Genomic DNA, 20,576 nt, shown 5'->3' with positions numbered 1-20,576 from the left:
TAGGAAGCTGCTGTATCCTTTTTTTGGGGGGGGGGGGATGCCTTCAAGTCAGTGTTGACTCCTGGTGACTGCCTGGACAAGTCCTGCAGTTTTCTTGGCAAGATTTCAGAAGTGGTCAGAAGGTTGCCATTGCCTCCTTCCTAGGGCTGAGAGAGAGTGACTGGCCCAAGGTCACCCAGCTGGCTTTGTGCCTAAAGCGGGATTAGAACTCATGGTCTCCAGCCTGATGCCTTAACCACTACACCAAACTGGCTCTCAAACTGGCCCTGTCTCCATAGTCAGATATTTATAAACCCATCATTGCTATTGCTTAAATCAGGGGAAGGCAACCTACAGGCCACATTCCCAACACCAGTACCCAATTTGTAGCCCCAACCTCCTTGGGCAGAGCTGACATTTTCAGACCTTTAGATTTTTAAAGGTTGGGGGAATTTTAAGGAGCAAAATGGGTACCTTAAGAATTGCAGACATTCACAATATCCATAGCACTGCTTAAAAACTTTCTCCGCTGGTTCACCAGTGGAGGAATATTAAAAGGATAAGTGGAAAGAACGGTCAACACATTTCAGCTACATGCACTCCAGTGTTGTCACTTCACGAACTATACCCCCTAAAGGCTCAGAGACAAAGTGACCCCCTCCCCCAAAGAAGACTGGTAATCTGGTAATTTGATAGGATCTTTTAGCCCTATTTGAGATGCCAGAGGTTGGACCTAAGATCTTTTGCGTGAAATGCTTGGCTCTACTAATGAGCTGCAATTTTTCTCTATTCTCCCATGGATGACTCCTCCAGTAATACGGTATCTTTTTTATGTACGGATCTGCCCAAATTGATATGTTGGCCTTCCAGTGAACATGTGCAGATGGCAAGTGATGGGAAAACCCTTTTTGGTGTCAGAGTTCTGGACAAGTTGGGCCCATAATTATCTAACAGTATATGGCAGTTTTTGAATGGGACAACAGATATACAGGAATCTCAGAGCAATCTCCGAGGCACGTGCAATGTGCATCCCATCCCAGAAAGTTACTTTAGGAAGTTTGGTATAGTGGTTACGGCACCAGGCTAGAGACCAGGAGAGGGAGAGTTCTAGTCCAGCCTTAGGCAATGAAGCCAACTGGGTGACCTTGGGCCTGTCACTCTCTCTCAGCCCTAGGAAAGAGGCAATAGCAAACCACTTCCAAAATCTTGCCAAGAAAACCACAGGGACTTATTCAGGCAGTGGCCAGGCATCAACACTGACTGGAAGGCACACACCAAAAAAAAAAAAAAACGAACCCAAAACAATACCACTTATTGGGACTGGCAGCAGCGCTCCAGAGTTAAAAACTGGTCTATCATGTGATCAGCCCTCTTATGGGTAGGTATCCGACGCCCCACTCCCCCCAACGCAAGCGCACCCCCCTCCAACTATTTCTCTGCAGCCTGGGACCTCCCACCCATTTTCCCAGCGCCGCCAGCCAGCTGAGCTGGTCCAGGCTTCGCTGGATCACCCCGTGCGAAGGGTCTCGCAATACAGAGAGAGAGAGGGAGGATGTTTCCTTCCTGGGGAGCGGGACGTGGGATCGCGGCTTTCTCTCCCCAGGAAGCGCAGCACCACAGTCATCCGCGGCGTAACCGCCAGACTCGAAGGCAATGCCGGCTCCGCCCTGCGTGAGATTCAACCCGGCGCCCTTCCCGTCGTTTCCCCACGCCTTCCACGTGGGAGCGCAGGCAGGCTCTCCCGGGCTTCCTTCCACTTGCCAGCGCCAGTGCGCCTTCTCGTGCGGGCGGGGAAGGGCAGGCGCTGTCGGGAGCGTCTCGCCGGCTTCTCTCCGTCTAGGGGAGCCCGTCTGTGGGAAGTTGATCGGGTTTCTTTTTGGCCGCTGTCTTCGGAGCCGGAGGGAGAGGCTTGGCCGCGAAGGGCGTTTGCGGGAAGCCGGGGGCAGAGGATGCCGTTCTGCTGATCCGGGGCTGGAAGCGGCGGGCCGTAAAAAAGGAAGGAGCGAAGGTTGGAAAGGAAAGAAGAGAAGCGCCGGGTAAGGAGGGGACCCGCTGGGTTTCTCAGGGGCTGTCGAGGGAGCCGACTTTGGGAGGCGGGTCCGCGCAGGACGGGCAGAGAGGTCGATTTGGGGGTAGTCCTCTGGAGCAGGAACGTTGCGCTGCTGCTGCTGCTGCTGCTGCTGCTGCTAACGATATACCGGGCGATATTTCTAGCTTGCTTGCTTCCCCCAAATCAAAACTTTTGTAGCATCGTAGAGTCACACAGCAGCTTAAGATTGGGAGCAGAAGTCTATCTTTTGAGGTGCCTCGTTCTCTCGGTTTTTGTCGCCCTTCTTCTTCAACGCCTTCGGACTCTGGGCAATAGTGGAAAGTTTTATTATTTCGCAATCTGGTGCCCTCCAGATGTGCCTGTACTTTCGCTCCTGAAATCCCCAAGTAATTTGGCCACGCTGGCTGATGGTTTGGGGAGCGTAGTCCATCTTCCCTGACAGGCACCAGGTTGGGGAAGGTTTTGACATACTTTCAGGCAGAGCAAGGGAACCAAAAAGCAGCATTCCGTATTTCACTCTTTTTTTATGTGTGACTGAATGGAAGTGGCTGGGTGTTCCACGGTTGCTAAGTGACAATGTCTGCAAAATCAGTTGGTGGTAGTTACTTAAAGTTTATGAAAATGGGCACAAAGGTGTAATCTTGTGTGCACAGAGTCAATGAATAAATATAATGCACTTTTCCCCACACATTGAACCCTACTTTATATGCATTTCCTTAGAGGCAAGTAACATTGAGTCAATTTCGGCTCCTCCTTAGAACTGCAGCCATCAAATCCTCTCCCACCTTTCCCTCCAGGGCAGATTATGTAAACATGAAGAAGGAAAGTTAGGCATTGAAGCTGCCTTTGTGTTTTGGGGAATGGGTGTGTTGCTCACCAGCTGTCATTCTGTGACAGCTCTAGCTAGTCTCTGGTGATGCCAACACCTTTTCCCTACTTGATCAGCACGAAAAGTTTACTTGCAGACTACTAGCAGGGCCACCCAGTTAGGGAAGGGCCGTTAAGGTGCTACATAACCACACAATCTTTATGTAATCACATGAGCAGAGATTGCAGATGTTACTAAGGGTTATTGATTGAATTTAAAGTACTGAAGAGTTTTGTGCACCTTAAAAACAACTTTCTACAGCCTAAAATTGCATAGATTACAACCCAAAACATCTGATGATTTTCAAGATAACAGAAGGCTCTTTGTTTTTTGTTTTTAATGGCAACACTTTAAAATGTCCAGCCCCTGGAAATGAGTTACACTCATTTATTTATATTTATTTATTTAAATAAATTATTTAAATATTTATTATTTAATTATTTAATATTATTTAATATTATTTAATATTATTTAAATATTTATTTATATTTATATCCCATATTTTAACTGAAACTAATTTTCAAGGCCACTACTGTACTTAAAAAACATTCTACAATAATGAAGAGGAGCAAGTTGCTACCTATGAAGAAGTTCAGTAATACTTCCTGCAGCTCTTCTACCTTGAGCTGCAATAGAGAGGTGTGTGTGTGTTCTTGGAGTATCACAATCCTATAGAAGTTTATTCCCATTGAGCACAATGGAGCTTGCTCCTCAGTGAATGTGCATGGGTTTGCTCCTTCCTTGTCTTCCTTGGCTTACACAATGCCAGGATGTTTGTGTTATCAACCACAACTGTTAGTGAAGGCTATTTTTGATCTGTTCATTCTGCAGTTTCATTTTCCTCTGAACTCCCTATTTACAGTTCCAACCCAACCCCTTCAAGAGAAGACTCCCTGCATTTGATCACTCTGTCCTCCCCCAAATCTTAAACCATCCTAAATGCCTTGCTTTTTCCTGTATTTGTTACAGGGAACAAATAAGTCTAAATGATGGCCTGAAGTCTTGCAGATGTGTAGGACTTCAGTTCCCATAATTCCCAGCCAGAAGGTAGGGAAGACTGGACTGAAAGATCTGTTACCCAACAAACTTCACAGACAGAAGTACACTTTATGTACTTTTTAAATAGAAAAGCAGGATTAAAAACATTACAGTAATAACAGGCAGAGGCAGATGGATTAGACAGTAGGAGCAATAACCTCTTCCTCCATTTCTCGCCAGCAGTTACTATTCCAAGGTTCACTGCCATTGTATGGGGAAGTTTCATTTAGTAAACATGATAAATATCTGTCATTAGATCCAGTTAGTCCATTTATTTATTACTTATTAAATGTATATTCCATCTTTTTTCTAAGAGCTCAGAGCTGCTCACTTGGGGATTTCGCTTCATCTTGATCCCCAGACCAGTCACCCAGGTTGGGCTGAGAGTGTCTGATCCAGAATCACCTTGTGAGTTTCCATGTTGTTGTTCAGTCATTAAGTCGTGTCCGACTCTTCGTGACCCCATGAACCATATTGCGCCAGGCCTTCCTGTCCTTCACTGCCTCCCTGAGTTTCCATGGCTGAGGGTAGATTCTGCTCCTAGATCAACACCTTAACCACTATACCGCACTTCTGTTTAACAGGCTAGAATGGCCATTTAATCAATTGATGGGCAACTTCTTAACGGCAGAGGATACATTTTTCTTATTATTTCAGGCTCCAGGGGCCAATGGGGGCATGCAGCATCTGATGAGAAAGGCGTGACAAAAATTTCCCTGACTTTGTTTCCTTTTGTCAGAGCCTGAACAGTATTCTGATTGTAAAATTGATAAGCCTTATGAACCCCCCTCCCAATCACTGTTTTTGCCACTTTAGCAACACACTGAGGATAGTTAGGGTCTGCTTGCAGTTGGTGGTCGTGGTTGTCCATCCTTCATCTGGCTTGGGACATCATACTATGACACAGTCTTTCTTGGTATCAGCTACAGGCCTTTTTCGACCCTCTTGCCTGAGATGTCCAGGACTGAATTTTAACTTTCTGCACACAGAGTATACATCATCTCCTTTCTGGCAAACCCAATAGGCTTGTTTCCTTTTGTGTAATATCAAAAAGTAAAGTCTCCTTAAATCAAATTCAATTCTTGGTGACTTCATGGATGTGCCCGTGTAGTTGCTTGGCAACAGTACACAAGGAATTTGCCACTGACACCTTCTTGGATCCTTTTGTGTCTTCCCAATCTAATCTACAGATTTTCTGTAGGACTAGGTATTAGTTATTTATTAATGTATTACTTTTATTAATTTGTTGCTTTCCAGATTTTAATGTTTTTAAATAGTATTTGGTTCTCCCAGAGAACTTTGCTTAGTCAGTTGGTTGGTTGGTTTGCTTATAAGGTTTATAAGGCCATCCAACACAAACAGGATGACTCTGGGCAGCATGCAGCATAAAAAACAAATAATAAATTTTAAAAAGGGGAAAGATACAATATATAAATACAAAATATAAAATGGTGACCAAACGTACAACAAAACAAACTCAGGGGGAACTCCCACTCAACTGGCCCCTGGTGCATGGGGGAACAGCTAAGTCTTAAGGGCTTTCCTTAGGAGAGTTGGGGCCTGTTGTATATCAGGGAGAGATTGCTCCAGAGAACAGGGGCAACCACAGAAAAGGCACACTCCTAGGTCCCATAAGATGACAAGATTTAAAGAAGGAACCTGGAGCATGCCTCCCCTGTGGGCGTGTGTGGGGGGGGGCAGATGTTTTTGGGAATAAGTGGTCCCTCAAGTGACCTGGTCCCATGCCATGTAGGGCTTTAAAGGTAATAACCAGCACCTTAAATCACACCCAGAAGCCTATTGGGAACCAGTGCAGCTTGTGGAGAAGCAGTGTTACATGGGCACAACAAGATGCGCCCATAGCTACCCACATGGCTGCTTTCTGGACCAATTGAAACTTCTGGATGGTTAATCAGGAGACTAACAATATGAATATTAATTAAAAATAATAATAGTAACAGTTAAAAATAATAGTAAATCATCATCATCTCTTTGTTTTCAAGAAACGAACTCTATTCCTCAGGCACATTGCCCATTTCAAAAATTGCTGCAATATGGGCAAGAATATTTTATTGTAATTCCCCTAAATAGTGAGCCATCTCAGCAGGTTTCTCACTCTGGCAAACTCTTTGCATCCGCGCTGTAATCTAAGAAGGTTAGTTCTTTTTTCCTGTTTTTGCTGATACATTTATCTTTTCTTCATTCTGCACATTTGTATCCTAAATAAAAACCCAGATCATCTTTCAGTTTGCTTTTCTTTTAACTTGATCTGTCTTTTAGCGAATGTACCAAGTTGCATTTTATTTAAGTAAGAAATACAATCCAAATAATTTTTGTGATTACATGTGCTTTCTCCAAACCTGTTTAGTTTACTGTTTGTTAACTGTTTTTTTTTTTCCTCAAAAATATACATCCGTACCGTGCAAGATAAACTGTTGAAAGAATCAAAATGCAGCTGCTGTGATTTCACTCATGGTGATGTTGGAAACAAATATTCAGAATTTTTGTTAACCTGAGCCAGTTGTGAAAGAAAAGTCTTGCATAGTTGGTAGGAGTCTAAGAAACTGGATATTAGTATGGTTTTTTTGTCTTTCTTGGTGGCTGTAGCATTCATAGAATTGGAAGGGGCCACTTAGGCCATAAAATACAACCTTTGCTCAGTGCAGGAATGTAGATGAAACCATCTATTCTGCTTAAGACATGCTAGGAAGGAGAGCCCACCACATTTCTAGGGATTAATTTCTTTTACTGTTGGAATGTCTTTCTAACATTCAGCTGGAATCTCTCTTCTTATTTCTTAATTCCATTGTTTCGTGGCTTTCTTCTGTATGACCCTCTCCAGATACTTCTTCACTTAGTCTTTTTCTCAAGATTTAAGCATATCCAGTTTCCTCAATCTGTCCTTGAATGAGCCTGGTCATTTCCACACGGGTGACATATAGCATCACCCAGCCATCGTTGAAGCAATATGAAGCCTGGCAAAATTATGGCTGGATGACTCCGGAAGACACTATAAATCACGAGTGTGGAAAATGACCTTAGTTTCTAATCTCCTGACTGTTCTCATTGCCCTTCTATGAACCCATTCCAGTTTGTCTAATTTTTTCTTAAACTGAGGTGCCCACTGAACACATGACTTAAATGGGTTCTGGCTATTAAAGCTTATATTAGGACTATTATTTCCTGTAGCTTGGAAACTGTACTTCTGTTGATGTGGCCTAAAGTTACATTTGCCTTTTTTTAACCCTATCACATTGCTGATTCATATTCAGATTGAGATCAACCACAAATTGTTCCTCAGGAACTGTTCAGCAGTGACCAGTACTCAAGTGAGATTATTTGAAGACTGTTGTTAAAACTGTACAGATATGGACCTCAGAAGTGGCAATCACACATGCCTTAGAAAAAGGGCTCAGATTTGACTGAGCAAATGGCAGTGAAGGAGAAAGTAGCAATTGCTGGGGAGACAGCAATTAAATAGAGGGGAGGGAATAGCTGTGAACGGTCCGTAAGGGCTAGCAACAACATGTAGCATGTCCAGTTTTTAGGGAAGACAGTGAATCCAATATATGTTCTGCACAAACTCTTTTCTCTGCCTAAGAGAGAAACAGAGTATTTTGGACAAGCACAGAGAAGTACTGGCACACGTGCCTTAGCTTTCGGACACAGGAGTTCAGACAACAGGAAAAGGCAAAGAAGACTAAAAACATCTGTATGTAGCAGAGCAGGAAGGGCAGAAGAAAGAAAGGATAGAGAAGAGAAAGAGAACTGAGAAGCCAGCCGGTGTGTAAAGGCAAGTGATAAAGTAGTTTGGTAGGGGGAGAGAAAGAAGGAAGAGGCGAATTCCCCTATCTTTCCACTTTACAGTCCTGGTTCTCAATGATTGACATTACACAGTGTCGCCAGAAGTTCCTAAAAGGAGGGAAGAAAGGTAGGGGGACCTTATCAACAGCTACTAGCTAGGGCTGTTTGGCTGAGCTAGGGTTAGGGTTCCTGAAGCCACAGTCCTCTTGGAGCTGGGGGCTAGTTCAGGGGGTACGCATTGGGAAATTGCTCCTTTGTTTGGTCTGGTCCCAGCTGATCAGGCAAATCCAACTGCTCTTTCAGAGGGTGAAACCCAACTCAGCAGGGTATTCCCAGGAAGATTATAGTTCTGAGGTCTAAGGAGGCAACATACTGAAGGAGCTAAATTTTATTTCCAGAAGACCAGGCAGTTTCCTTGGGGTTAATCTTCCAAGTGGAAGAAACTGACAGGCCTTTGCCTGCTTCATAGTCATACTGTCTGGGCTCCCATCCAGGCCTCAGATGGTTCAAAGACATTTCTGGGGGAAAATAAAAGAAGGAGAACTCCTCATAAACATTGCCCTGCAGTAACCCCATATCTCCTTCAGTATCTGTTATATTTTGAAGAGTTTTTCTCCTGTGTAAGCCTAAAATGGTGAAATATTGGGATTTCTAGAATGAGTCTCTTGGGACAAGCTGAAAGAGAGGATGTGCCTTTTCACACCTACTAATTCCAAGCCATAGATTCCATGATTGATGTTCACAGGTAAATGGTTCCTCACAGATCTAACATTACAGAGAGACCATCCATATTACTTTTATTCATTCATTCACTTGATTTATATTCTACTTTTCCTCTATGATATCACTGATCCTCACAACAACCCTTTGATATTCCAGATAGTAATTAGCTCAAAGTCACTCAGTCAGCTACTATAACTGAATATTAATTACAACTTGGATCTCCCTAGCCCAACACCTAAACCACTACCATCACACTGAGTTTGCACTCTCTTTTCAAGGGAGGCAGATTCTTGTGAGCAGTGCTGATTTCACCCCCATTAAATGCAAAGAATAAGGTGATACCATTGGACACCTGAGCAATCTGCAAGGGGAATTACAGTATTATAGATGAGCACAAAATGTTGTTGCAGGGAAGGAACAGTGACCCAGTGATGAGCATTTGTTTTGCATACCAAAGGTCTGATATCCCATGGTCAGTCCCTGTCTGAGGTGCTACCAGACCAGATAGTGAGCCAGGCCTAAATGTATTTATTTATTTAAATTTATTGGCTGCCCAATCCCAGTGGACCTTATCTGTAGCATTCCAAGTGATTGCAGTAGATCAGGAAAGACTTCCTGCAAAACGTAATCTTTGCCATACTGGCTCATGGGATGAAAAACACAAATTCTATCTAAGTACAATCTATCAAATGAACACAAGAAAGGAATTCAGTTTTTGAAGTTATGAAAGAGAGGGAGAGGGGAAGAAGGCACTCAAAATAATTAGATTGGATTTTAAAAGCCAGGATACATGTGGGTTTCAAGTCAATCCTGATATTGAGGCAGTGGACTAAAAATCACAGGGTTTTTCTGTGGATAAAATAGGAGCAAGGAGAACATGAATTCCTCTCTAAGCTCCTTGTAATAAAGTTACTGGATCCCAATGGGATCACAAAATGACTTTAGAAAGGAGTTCAGGCGTCCAGATAGATTGCAGGATGGCAGTGGGTGATAAGATCCTTTCCCTTCTATAGCCAGTGCATCCAAAAGAACAGAAGCAGTTGGTTGATTATGACAATGTTGAGTAACTGCCCCATGCAGAGTGGGGTACAGGTTGTTTTCTAAACTTCCATAACCCATCCCATGTTTTAAAAACAGGTCAAAGATTAAATCAAAAGAAAGAGGAGCTACACTCCATAATTTTGGGGCTTGTGGATGTGGGAGTGTTGCCACAGAATCTGAATCAAGGAGGATAAATACAAGTTATGAAACTGACCATGCTTTGCATTTCTGCTGACAGTTGCAATCGTGATGACATAGGCTTAAAAATGGGTACTCACCCAGTTTTCTCTGGCAAGTCAGAGATTATTTGTGAACCTCCCCTCTGATGGAGATGAACGTGATTTGCAAGAGCACCTTGTGGCATGAAAATTAGAGTACAAAATGTTGCAGTTGATATGGTGCCATCAAAGAACATGGCACATGCAGAATTAGGTAGGCATGGGCTGAGTGGTAAAAGTCATGGGCAGGTGAGGCAAACCTGGGAAGAATATGGACAAAATGGCCTTTAAATTCATTTTTTTTAAACTATAGATCAAAGTCTTCTCAAGGAACATTACGGCTATTACTAAGTAGGGAGCAAAACTCTCTGGTTTTGTGTATGGCATGATTAGGTTGAAAGTGGAGCATTTCCATAGTTTTTCTCAACAGTGCACGTGTACATGCATGCTGTGGCTACTCTATATTTTCTATAGGCTATTTAAATGTTGAGAGATCTAAAGCATCCCATAGAATTATGTGGTATTCTTGGATTTGAGATGAGTTTCATTAATAGAAATCCACACCAGCAATAAATTGTATTCATGATGGAACGCATTACTTCCATTTTGACAGGCAATCTACCCTGGATTATTAGATATTGGGAATCAATAGTAAAAACGTCCCTTTGTCTTGTTGTCTTGTTTGTGGGTTTTTTCGTAGGTATCTTGTTGGCCACTATGGTAACTAAGGTGCTGAATAAAATAGACATTTAATCTAGCAAGGATCATAGGTTCATCATTCTGAGTCACTTTGTGTGAGATGGGCGGCTATATAAATACGATAAATAAGTAAATAAATAAATCTGTTCTATCTGAGAGCCAAATTCAGAGCATTTTTACATGCTATATCTATCACAGCAGAACAACTTTCTCTAGAATACTAGGAGGAACCCTAAATATTGGAGTGGCTCAGCTATTCCTCCTATCTCTGATAAATTTAGATTAAAGTATTTGATCAATACTGTATAACATGTGTTCAACAGATTTGCCAAGGTATGATGGGTTGATTCTGATCATTTTGGTTTCACTTATTTGATCCTGAATTTAGTCAGGCAATAATTGCTGAGGTTTGTTATGAAGACAACATAAACGATGTAGTTTTTCCAGATAGATCTTAGAATAATTTCTGTAAATATATGGTACTGAAGTTTTGTTCTATAAAAAGATGTCAGGTTAATATCTTTTGGAATATAGATACCTTTCAAAATTACTGCTACTGTACTAACTTTGGAAACACAGATCATATGGGAGGTGTCCAGGACACTGTATTTTCCTATGTCAGGGATGGCTGTTCTAGGAGTTGGGACAACCTAGATCAGGAAGGACAAAACAATATAATAACGGAGACAAAACTCTTTTGATTCTTCATATAGTAATTTGAATTTCTGATAAGATGGTCATTCATAAAAGAGCTCAAGCTTCCTGGGCCTTTAACAATATGTAGAAGTTAAGATTTCAGCAGGTATATTTTCCCATGGAAGCTATACCTGCTGAGATTCCCTCTCTTTCCCTTTTAATAAAAGTGCATTTGGTGCACCCACTCTAATTTTTGGTTAGCTTATCTGATTTTTAGAAATTTTGCTTTCTTCTTTCCATACATCTAAGGGAAAAGATTTGTTTGGAGGAGCAATGTTATACCTCCATACCATTCCTAGAACAAGTTCTTGGTTAAATGTTGGCTTCAACCACCACCACACCTTTCCCCTCCAACACACCCACAGTATTTGCCAAATGTTTGTATTTTGCACTGGAAGAAAATGTTGTAAAATCCACAGTGTTTTCATTTTTTGTCTTTTTGTGGGTGGGGAATCAGACTTACCTCTTTTATTTCCTCAGATCTGGCATTCCTTTTGCCACTGTCTAATTTCCTAAACTGAATTCTCTTTGCATATCCATATGTATATAGAATTTAAATTCAGGTTTCATTTCAAAGGGGACAGTTGGTACAAAATAGATAATTCAAGGTCAGGGTTGTAGCTTTCTTCTACATCAAGTGCTCTAAGCACTGGTTTTGCTGCATACCGCAAAAAGTAAGTTCCCTATGTATTGAAATGGTAATAATACTTAACACATGGTGCAGAAAACAATCCAGGTTTACCTACGGGATTGTACACCCAAATGGAATTTTAAGTTTCTGACAATCCCATACTATGAGGCAGGGTTGGCAGGCTTCAGGTCCCATCAATTAAACAACAGTCACCTGATGGGACCCAGGAAGTGGGCCATCTTTATCATAGTACCTGCCCTTTGGAACAGCATCCTCCAGAGATTCATGTGATCTTCACCCTGACCTCCTTTAAACGAGCCCTTAAAACCTGGCTGTTCCCCCAGGCCTTGCACGAGAGTGTGTGGCAGACCCCCCATATGATGACTGATTTACTAGAGACCATGCTATTTTTCTCCAGACATTTGTTTTATACTGTTTTGTCTGAAATGGTATAAATTGTTTGATATTGTATACCACCCAGAGTCGCAATGAAGTTAGGCAGCCTGTTCTAATAATAAATCAAATAAATACATTTGTTTATTGCATATTTAGATAATAAAGAATGATACGATTTTTAGGCTTGAAAGGTCATATAGCCTTATCTTCTGCTTTGTTCGGGGATCTTGCAACTGCATTAGATGACAGATGCCCACAAACTCTTTCCTCCATAGCAATCCATTACACTGACAAACAGCTCTCATACATTCTCTGCATGTTGTGATGAAGAGTCCAAATATCTTAAGAGCTTACTTGTTCCTAATACTTTCCTCCTGGTGTTTAGCCCAAACTTGCTTCCATTCAGTTGTTTCTAGTCCTGTCCTCTGGAACAAAACAACAACCATAATTCATTATTTGTAAGACCTATGTAGATAAGTATCTAAAAAAAGTGGTATGTCGTGTGACTAGCATTATTCCAGAGCAGTGCTGAGGGACATGAAAAAGATAGAGAAGGTGGATGATTAGTTGGAAAGATAAACTTTTATTTCAGAGGAAAATCTTCTTTCAGACTAAACATTCTCCATTTATTTTAGCTAATTAAGTTGACCATTTCCCTAGCAGGACCACTGTGAATTTGGGTGTAGCTCACATCCATTTCTTGTCCTAGTTTGGTGTGGATGTTACACTGTTGGAATGTTAACAAAGAGCAGCACTCGAAGTTGTTTTGCAGAAGATGGACACAATGGGATTGGAGAGATTTATCCTATGTCTCCAAACTTGTAAAATCTCCCTAGGAAAGGGAGGAAAAAATTCTTGTATAACAGATTTTTTCAGTAATTGTTTCCAGATGCCAGTAAGGGTGGATGGGTATCTGAATTACAGAGCCTGCTATAGAAACAAGAATAAAAGGGCACGTGTGTGCCTTTGCTCGCCCACTATTAAGCCATTGTAGCACATGCAACTGTTCGAGTGATTGCTGCTGAATGGAATCACAGCTACGGTTGAAGAGCATGTGTGACAATTTGTCAACTTTGTCCTTTTTCTTCCCTGGGTAAATTAAAGGTAAGCAAGGTTCTGGGTTGTTTCAGAGAATTCATCTTAGCAGTTAATTTCTACAATGTATTAAAAAGAATTCTTAAATATCAAAATCTCAAACAGCTGAAGAACTAAATGCGAAAAAGCAATGCCATCCAGAAATGCATGCATTCTGCCCTACTTCAGTCACTAAAGACAGAAAAAATCCATACTACAGCTTGCATGAATGTGAATTCATCCAGCTCTGAAAAATCAGGTGCCTTAGAAATCCCTCTGTTCTTGGGTTTAGAATGTAAAATATGATCAAGGCCCATGCATGGCAGGCTGAACCCAAGATGTCAGAGCATGTCCTCCATAAATGGCAAGCAGCCCCTCTCAAAGCAAAGACAGGAAGGGGGTGTGGGTGAGCCCTAAATGTGCAGGAAAGGCAGGCTGACCAGGCTGCCTTCCAGCCATGTATGCAAAGTGTTCCATGTGTTCTGCCTTATTCTTGATTAAACCAGTTGGCTGGATTTTTACTTCATTTGCAACAATCCATCAGCAACCTTTTGTTTTTGGAAAAATGGTTTTCATTCAAGTATCTCAAATATATATTGCAGATGCTCATCTTGCCAGAGCCTGCATAATCCCTACACCAGTGTTGTCCAAACTTGGCCACTTTAAGACAAGTGGACTTCAACTCCCAGAATTCCCCAGCCAGCATGGCTGGCTGGGGAATTCTGGGAGTTGAAGTCCACTTGTCTTAAAGTGGCCAAGTTTGGACAACACTGCCCTACATCTATCCTGTTGGTCAGGTATTGCCCTCTACTAGTGATTTTCTAACTTGCTACAGTTGTGGAGGACATTCTGTCTTGGCACGTAGGCAGTGAATTCCCTGCTCACCTAGACCCATCTTTTCTGGGAACTGCACAGCAGCTCCAGAAGAAAGCCACACGGGCCCAGGAAAACACAGAATTCCTTTAAGATGTTTCTGACAAGTGCTATCTGGACACACATGCGGTACTCTAAATCAGATTTTTCCATTTGAAGCCAAAGCGGTGCACATTCCTATTGCTTAGTGGTGAAGAGGTAACAAAAGTTCCTTTTTTGTGTTACCATTCAAGTAGCTACTTGGTATTTCATCTCGTCAGTACTGTACAGGTATCTCAATGTGCCTCTTTTGAACAAGAACATAAAATGTAAACAGGATGGGGAAAACTCACCACCTAGTAACTTACTCCGTGATGAAGCCCTTTTACAGTAAAAATGCTTCTGAAAACCATCATCTTTTATTTTAATATGCCTCCTCTTCCTTCTGCGCATGGTGAGATAGCAACCATTTTTAGTTAGCCCAGCTGTTTCTGGTTTGTCTTGATAGTGGGAAATACCCTGCTTGCTTTCAGCTACATTTCCAACAAATATTGCATCTCTTTTTCCTGTGCTGAATGTTGGCTGGGAGTCATGTTCTAGACTTTCATAACGTGCTTATCTCACTGGGATGCAGTTATTTTCTGCTACGTCATGTAGAAGCAGCCCAGGAAAGAACACTGCACCGTTGCCATCTTCCCCCTCCGCCTTTGCCGCCTTGCTCTGCTTTTGCTTTGTCTATTAGGACTTCCAAATGGAAGGATATGTTTGCATTCTGCAGGATAGGCTAAGTAAATAATATAAGCAGGAGAGGCCCCCATTTCCAGTCTCATCCCAAGAGTTCAGAGAAAAGACTTCTTCAGGTCAAGTTTGACTCCTTGTGACTGTGGCTGTGCACGTCGATCAATAGCATTTCAGAAGCGGTTTGGCACTGCCTTCTTTCTGGATTGTTTACAGTTTTCCAGTCTAACAGCCTGCAATTCTCAAGTGGTTCCCATCTAAGTACGAACTAAAGACCACCCTGTATAGCTTCTGAGTTCAGTTCAGATCAGTGTTTTTCAAACTTGGCAACTTTAACATGCATGGACTTCAACTCCCAGAATTGGCAGAACTCCCATGTTGGCTGGGGAATTCTGGGAGTTGAAATCCACACATCTTAAAGCTGCCAAGTTTGAAAAACACTGGTCTAGATTGTCCAAATAACCAATGGTTTGGCTCAGTTTGCTTTCAACTGGCTTTACCCTGACCCAACCTTCTCCCCCCCCCCCACAACAATGCGCCCCACAACTAATGCTTCTTTCATCATCAATCACCCCTAAGTCTTTTCCCAGTTGTCTCTACCCGTCCAATCTGGTCCAGCAGGATGGGCATGCTCTGGGTCCCATCAGCCAAGGAATGTTGGCTGGCGGGGACCAGGAGACGTGCCTTTTCCACTGTGGTGCCTGCCCTCTAGAGCATCCTCCCTCCTGAGATTAGGATGACCCCGGCCCTTTTGGCTTTTCAGAAGGCCTTGAAGACCTGGCTTAATCCCTGGGCCTGGGGCCCTGAGTGTGTGAAGGGCCCCATTTCATGGTTGTGCTGATACCAATGGTTCTTGGCTATATTTATATTTAATTTTCTGTACTGTTTTAAGCATTTTTTTTATTATTCTTAGCCACCCAGAGTCACTGGTCTGAGATGGGTGGCTATATAAATTGAAGAGATGATAATAATGATGATGATGATGATGATGATGATGATGATGATGATGATAAAGTGCTGCTTATTCCCCACCCTGCCTCATCCTCCAGCCCTTCCTTGTTTACCAGTCCAACTTTCTGTATTTTTAAACGTTTTTTTTCCTAGAGAATGTTAGACATCTGCCTTTGGATTAGAAGCACGCTGGAAATTTGTTACACTTCCAAGTATGAACGTAGAGTGCTTCCTAAACAGAGCTGCACTGCAGTTTGCTCTGACAAAAATAAAGAGAAGGGCAGGGTGAATCTGTCACTTTTAGTTTCCCCTCAGTTTTCCATTTGTACCTCTGGGGATCCCGTCCCGATGCTAGTTTGAAAAAAAAAATGAAAAGGATCACATTCAAATGTCAGTTTTCCCCAGCGATATGCTTATTTGTTTGCCATTTTTCCTTATTTTTTTTACCTTAGCATAAGGTATCTTTTTCCATTATTTTCCTATAATCTTCTCTAATACAGTATGTACTTTTTCTTTAATATGTACTTTTTAAAAAATGGTATATTGCATGACAAAAAGAAGTGCAGATTTTGAAGGATAGCTAAGTTTCAGCTCATATATATCGATTCAAACATGTGAAATTAGATGAACTCGCATTCAAATGTGAACCAAACAAATGTTCACCCTGGTGCCTAATACTATTTATGTTTCTCTTACCTTTGGATAAGTTCCACGGCCCTAAAGAACCTTGTTAGGCCTCACATTTCAAACTTTCTCCTTGAAGAATATTTACAGCCCCTTCTCACAGGGGAGAAGGTCCATTGATTTCACCCAGCATCAATTCCTCTGAATGGCAATGGGGGTGTCCAAGGTCTCGTCCAGGGAAAGGTTCTACTAATTGCCTGTTACCTGAGCCTTTAAAACATTTAACAATCAGTGATGCCAAGTATTGATCCCAGCACCTTCTCCTTACAAGAGATTTGCTGTATCATTGAGAGGCAGAAAGGCCAAAAAATCTCCTGCATAGTTAGTATATAGTTACTGCAGAACCAGGAAGGCAGTCATCCAGCAGAAGACCATAACGTGCAGAAGGCCTCAACGCGAGTCCCCTACATTTACAGACTGAGAAAGACTCCTGTCCTAAACACTGGAAAGCTGTCGCCAACCTGGTGCCTGCCATGTATGCTGGACTACAAGTCCCAGAATTCCCAGCTAATGGCCATGTACTGTAGTTCAGCACGTACGGAGACTAATAAATTGTGGAAAGTTAATATAGATAATACTGAGTCAGACCAACTGGTTTGGTAGAAGGCAGCCTTCTATGCACCTAATTAATCATGAATTACCATTACTACTATCAATTCTTAATGTAAGGAATGCACCCTAATCCCATTGAATGCAAGAGCTCAGCTGATTAGTTTCAGCAACAAATTATATGTGCTTCACCAATTCCAAGAATTATCGAGAAACTTGCTGGGTTCCAACAGCTTGTTCTGTTTTGGAATTTGCAGTATCAACATTCTTTCTAGAACACCCTTTGCTATTGTTCATAGACTGCACACGATGCAATGATTTTTTTTTAAATTCTACAACTGAGCTCAGCAGCTCATTTTATTGGAGATTTATGGATTATACCTTCCAAATCACCTGGACATAAAATGCTGTTACTGATGTGAAATCCATATAATAGATTATTGTATCTCCTGTGTTACCAAAATAGCTCTCTTGTCTTTCTTTCCTCACTAGAGGGAGGAATACTTTTTTGCCAACTCATTTCCCAGATCAAAGAACACAGCAGTCAGCCAGGATGAAACTTCAGCTGTCTATTAAAAGTGTATGGAGAAAGAGAGACCTGGTGGAAACCAGCTAATTTTATTCAAACCCTCTCCTCAAGTAATTTGCTGGTGTAAATCAACACAACATGTTAACATCTTAAGATTTAGCTTTCATCATCATGGTGCTCTCCAGAATGTATGCTAGACTACATTCGCCTCATCTTAAATTATACAGCCAATAGTGGATGATTGAACATGATAGTTACTGTAGTCCTGCATATCTAAAGGGCCCAGGTTGGAGAAGCTGTTGTAAATAGGCTGTTTTGTAACTTTTCTGTACCTTGTACTTCCCAGAGTTGGCATAAATACATTTTAGATCCCCACAAATGTATTTACAAGCCATGCATTTGATAGCCACTGAGATGTATGCATAGAGAAGTCCTTCTCCTAAAGGTGAATTTTGCTTGGCCCAGGATTCTCCACTGCACATGTACAGATATGCACCAAGACCTCCTACACAAGTGGACAAGCTGCACAAGTGCCAAAGCATAGCCAGCGAGCATTGTGGAGACAGACAGGAGTGTCCACAGGGTGATTCAAAAAAATCAAGATGGTAGGTGCAACCATATGATTGAAGCCCTGCCCCTTTTTATATGAATCGTGGACACTGATGCTGAGAAAGATTGAAGGCAAAAGGAGAAGTGGACGGCAGAGGGTGAGATGGTTAGATAGCATCACTGAAGCAATGAGCATGAAACTGAGCAAACTCAAGGAGGCAGTGAAGGACAGGAAGGCCTGGCGCAATATGGTTCATGGGGTCACAAAGAGTCGGACACAACTTAACAACAACAATACATAAGAAAGGGGTGGGGCTTCAATCACATAGTCATGGGCACCATCTTGACTTTTTTGACCCACTTTCTGCAGATGTCCCTTGGAGACAGGACTTTTTAGCATGACCTTTTAATCTCTTCACATACGTTCTCTGGGTGTGAGGACGTTCAAAATTCTCTTTTGGATTTGTGATGTTCTCTTTTCTCAGGATGGCTTTTATATCCTGAGAAGTCCTGTCACTGCCTTCTCCAATCCTAGGGCTTGAAAACTGAAAATACACTGTTCACCTTGGTATCATGTGCAATTACCCAAGTCACATTTCATATTGTCCAGCTTATCAACGAAGCCGTAGCTTCTGTTTTTAAGATGATACCTTCGTGTGATTAAGAATATTTACCCTATATAAGATATTCTTGCCCTCATGGAACATGGGGTTGATTGGTTAAATGTTTTTCATTCTCTTTTCATTGGCTTTTGATGCAAATTTAAAATACTAGCCGCTTAACTTTCTGTTTATATAGCTACAGCATTTGTTCTATTTATTTACACTATTTTAACAATAAAAATAAAATTTCTATGCAGTTTCTCTTAGTGAATTAATCAACATCCCAATTCTAGCGTGTTGTACAGGATATTAGTGTACTTGTAAAATGAGGCAGCTGTCTGTAATTGTTGTTCTTATTATCACCATCACCATCACCATTATCATCATCTTTTTAATGCCAGGGAGGAAGGGATGAACCAGTTACGTTTTTCCTGCCTAAGGTGCCAAAATATCTGGTAACCACACACTTTGAGATGCCATTCACTGTTCTGCCTCATCAACAAAATATCTTAGACCAGCTCTGAATAGCAGAGTAGATCACTTGGTCCAGGGTAAGCATACTTGGGGGAAATCCTAAGCATATTGAGACTTTATTCACAATTAAAAGGAGGAGTTAAATCTGAGTCTGTGAGGAAGCAGAAACAATATTCAACAATCCATAAGAAAAAGTATAATCAAGTTGAACACAACTCAAGAGTATTTTTTCCACATCATTTTAAGTTGAAGAATGAAATTCAGAAGATATTATTACCCAAGTATCACTGTTTTTGTTAAGTACAAGAGGTATGCCAGAAACCTCCTGGTGAATCATTTTTTGTATAACAAGCACTTGCCTGCCTTCAGCAGAAACAGCATGATTGATCTTTATATAAAGTTAACACCAACATCCTGTTGAACTCTCTGCTACAGCACAGTTGGCTGCAGGATAATAGATTAGCAGCTTTTTTCCTCCATGTGGCAAGTAAATGGCTCCTCACGGAGTAATGAAAAGAGTGAAGTGAAAGTTATGCTACTACAGGTAGTCCCCAGTTTAAGAACAAGTTCCGTTCCCAAGCTCTGTCCTCAAGTCAAATTTGTATGTAAGCTGGTACATTATTATTGTATAATACTTTATAAGTAGTATTGTGTAATGAAGTCAAACTATTGTATAGTTAACTCGAATCACTGTGTATTTAACTCAAATTTTGCTATAGTAGGCTCCATTCTTAACTATGGGTTGTCCGTAAACTAGGCATTCTGAACCCGGGGACTACCTCTATTTTAAATCCCAATTATTTTTTCCAATCATTTTAAACAACAACAAACACAAAATTTAAAGGGCTGAAGAAAGTAAGTCTTCAAATCACAATCGAGGAAAGGCAGAGTCTGTTAAAGTTAACGAGGCCTACTTCTGAGCAATTATGGTTTATACTACTTGCAGTATGCATACTTCCTGTTTTTTAAGTTCATTAACATTTTTACCTCATCCTGCAACCCAGAGATAGTTAACCAGGGTCTCTAAATCCTGTTTTGTTTTGTTTTTAAATTCAATCAAATTTAAATTCTGACCACAGTGACAATATATTGCACCATTTTTATGTGGGAGATCCAAAAACAGTCATGAAAGACCTGAAATAGACAACATGGTTTTTTGAACAGAAGAAGGAAACAGAAAATCCCTGTCCCACTTTGCTTCCTTGCCCCCCAGTGTAGCTTTTGCTGTCCCTCAAAATACTGAGTATGACCTCTGGCCCCAAAAAGTTTCCTACCATTGCCATAATTGCACTAACAATGTATGAAGTTGTCTTGTATCCAGGTATCAAGAAATCTTTTATCTGTTTTGGTAGCCAGATAAAATTGATTATATAAGGATGGAGTCTGAACCAGTCATGAGCAATGTAAGGAAAGAGAGAGAGGTTTGTTGAA

The 20,576-nt window shown here is 41.5% G+C and overlaps 1 protein-coding gene across 2 annotated transcripts in view; it reads left to right on the top strand.

Annotated features, from left to right (window-relative positions):
* The first annotated feature begins 1,468 nt into the window (after positions 1-1,468).
* LOC148214694 (inverted formin-2-like) overlaps positions 1,469-20,576 on the top strand; it is a 43,023-nt gene continuing 23,915 nt past the window's right edge. Inside the window, exon 1 of one of the 2 annotated variants that reach the window (XM_007423949.3) lies at positions 1,469-2,015. The gene's annotated coding sequence lies outside the window, so the exon portion shown is untranslated. The remainder of the gene's footprint in view (positions 2,016-20,576) is intronic. The other variant, XM_088149776.1, reaches the window with a different exon arrangement.

The sequence above is a fragment of the Python bivittatus genome, unplaced genomic scaffold (genome assembly GCF_059951505.1).
Source record: "Python bivittatus isolate LINGU-HERP-01145 unplaced genomic scaffold, Pbiv_v1 ctg000580_np1212, whole genome shotgun sequence".
In the NCBI taxonomy this organism is placed as follows: Eukaryota; Metazoa; Chordata; class Lepidosauria; order Squamata; family Pythonidae; genus Python; species Python bivittatus.
This window is presented reverse-complemented; position numbering and strand designations above follow the sequence as displayed.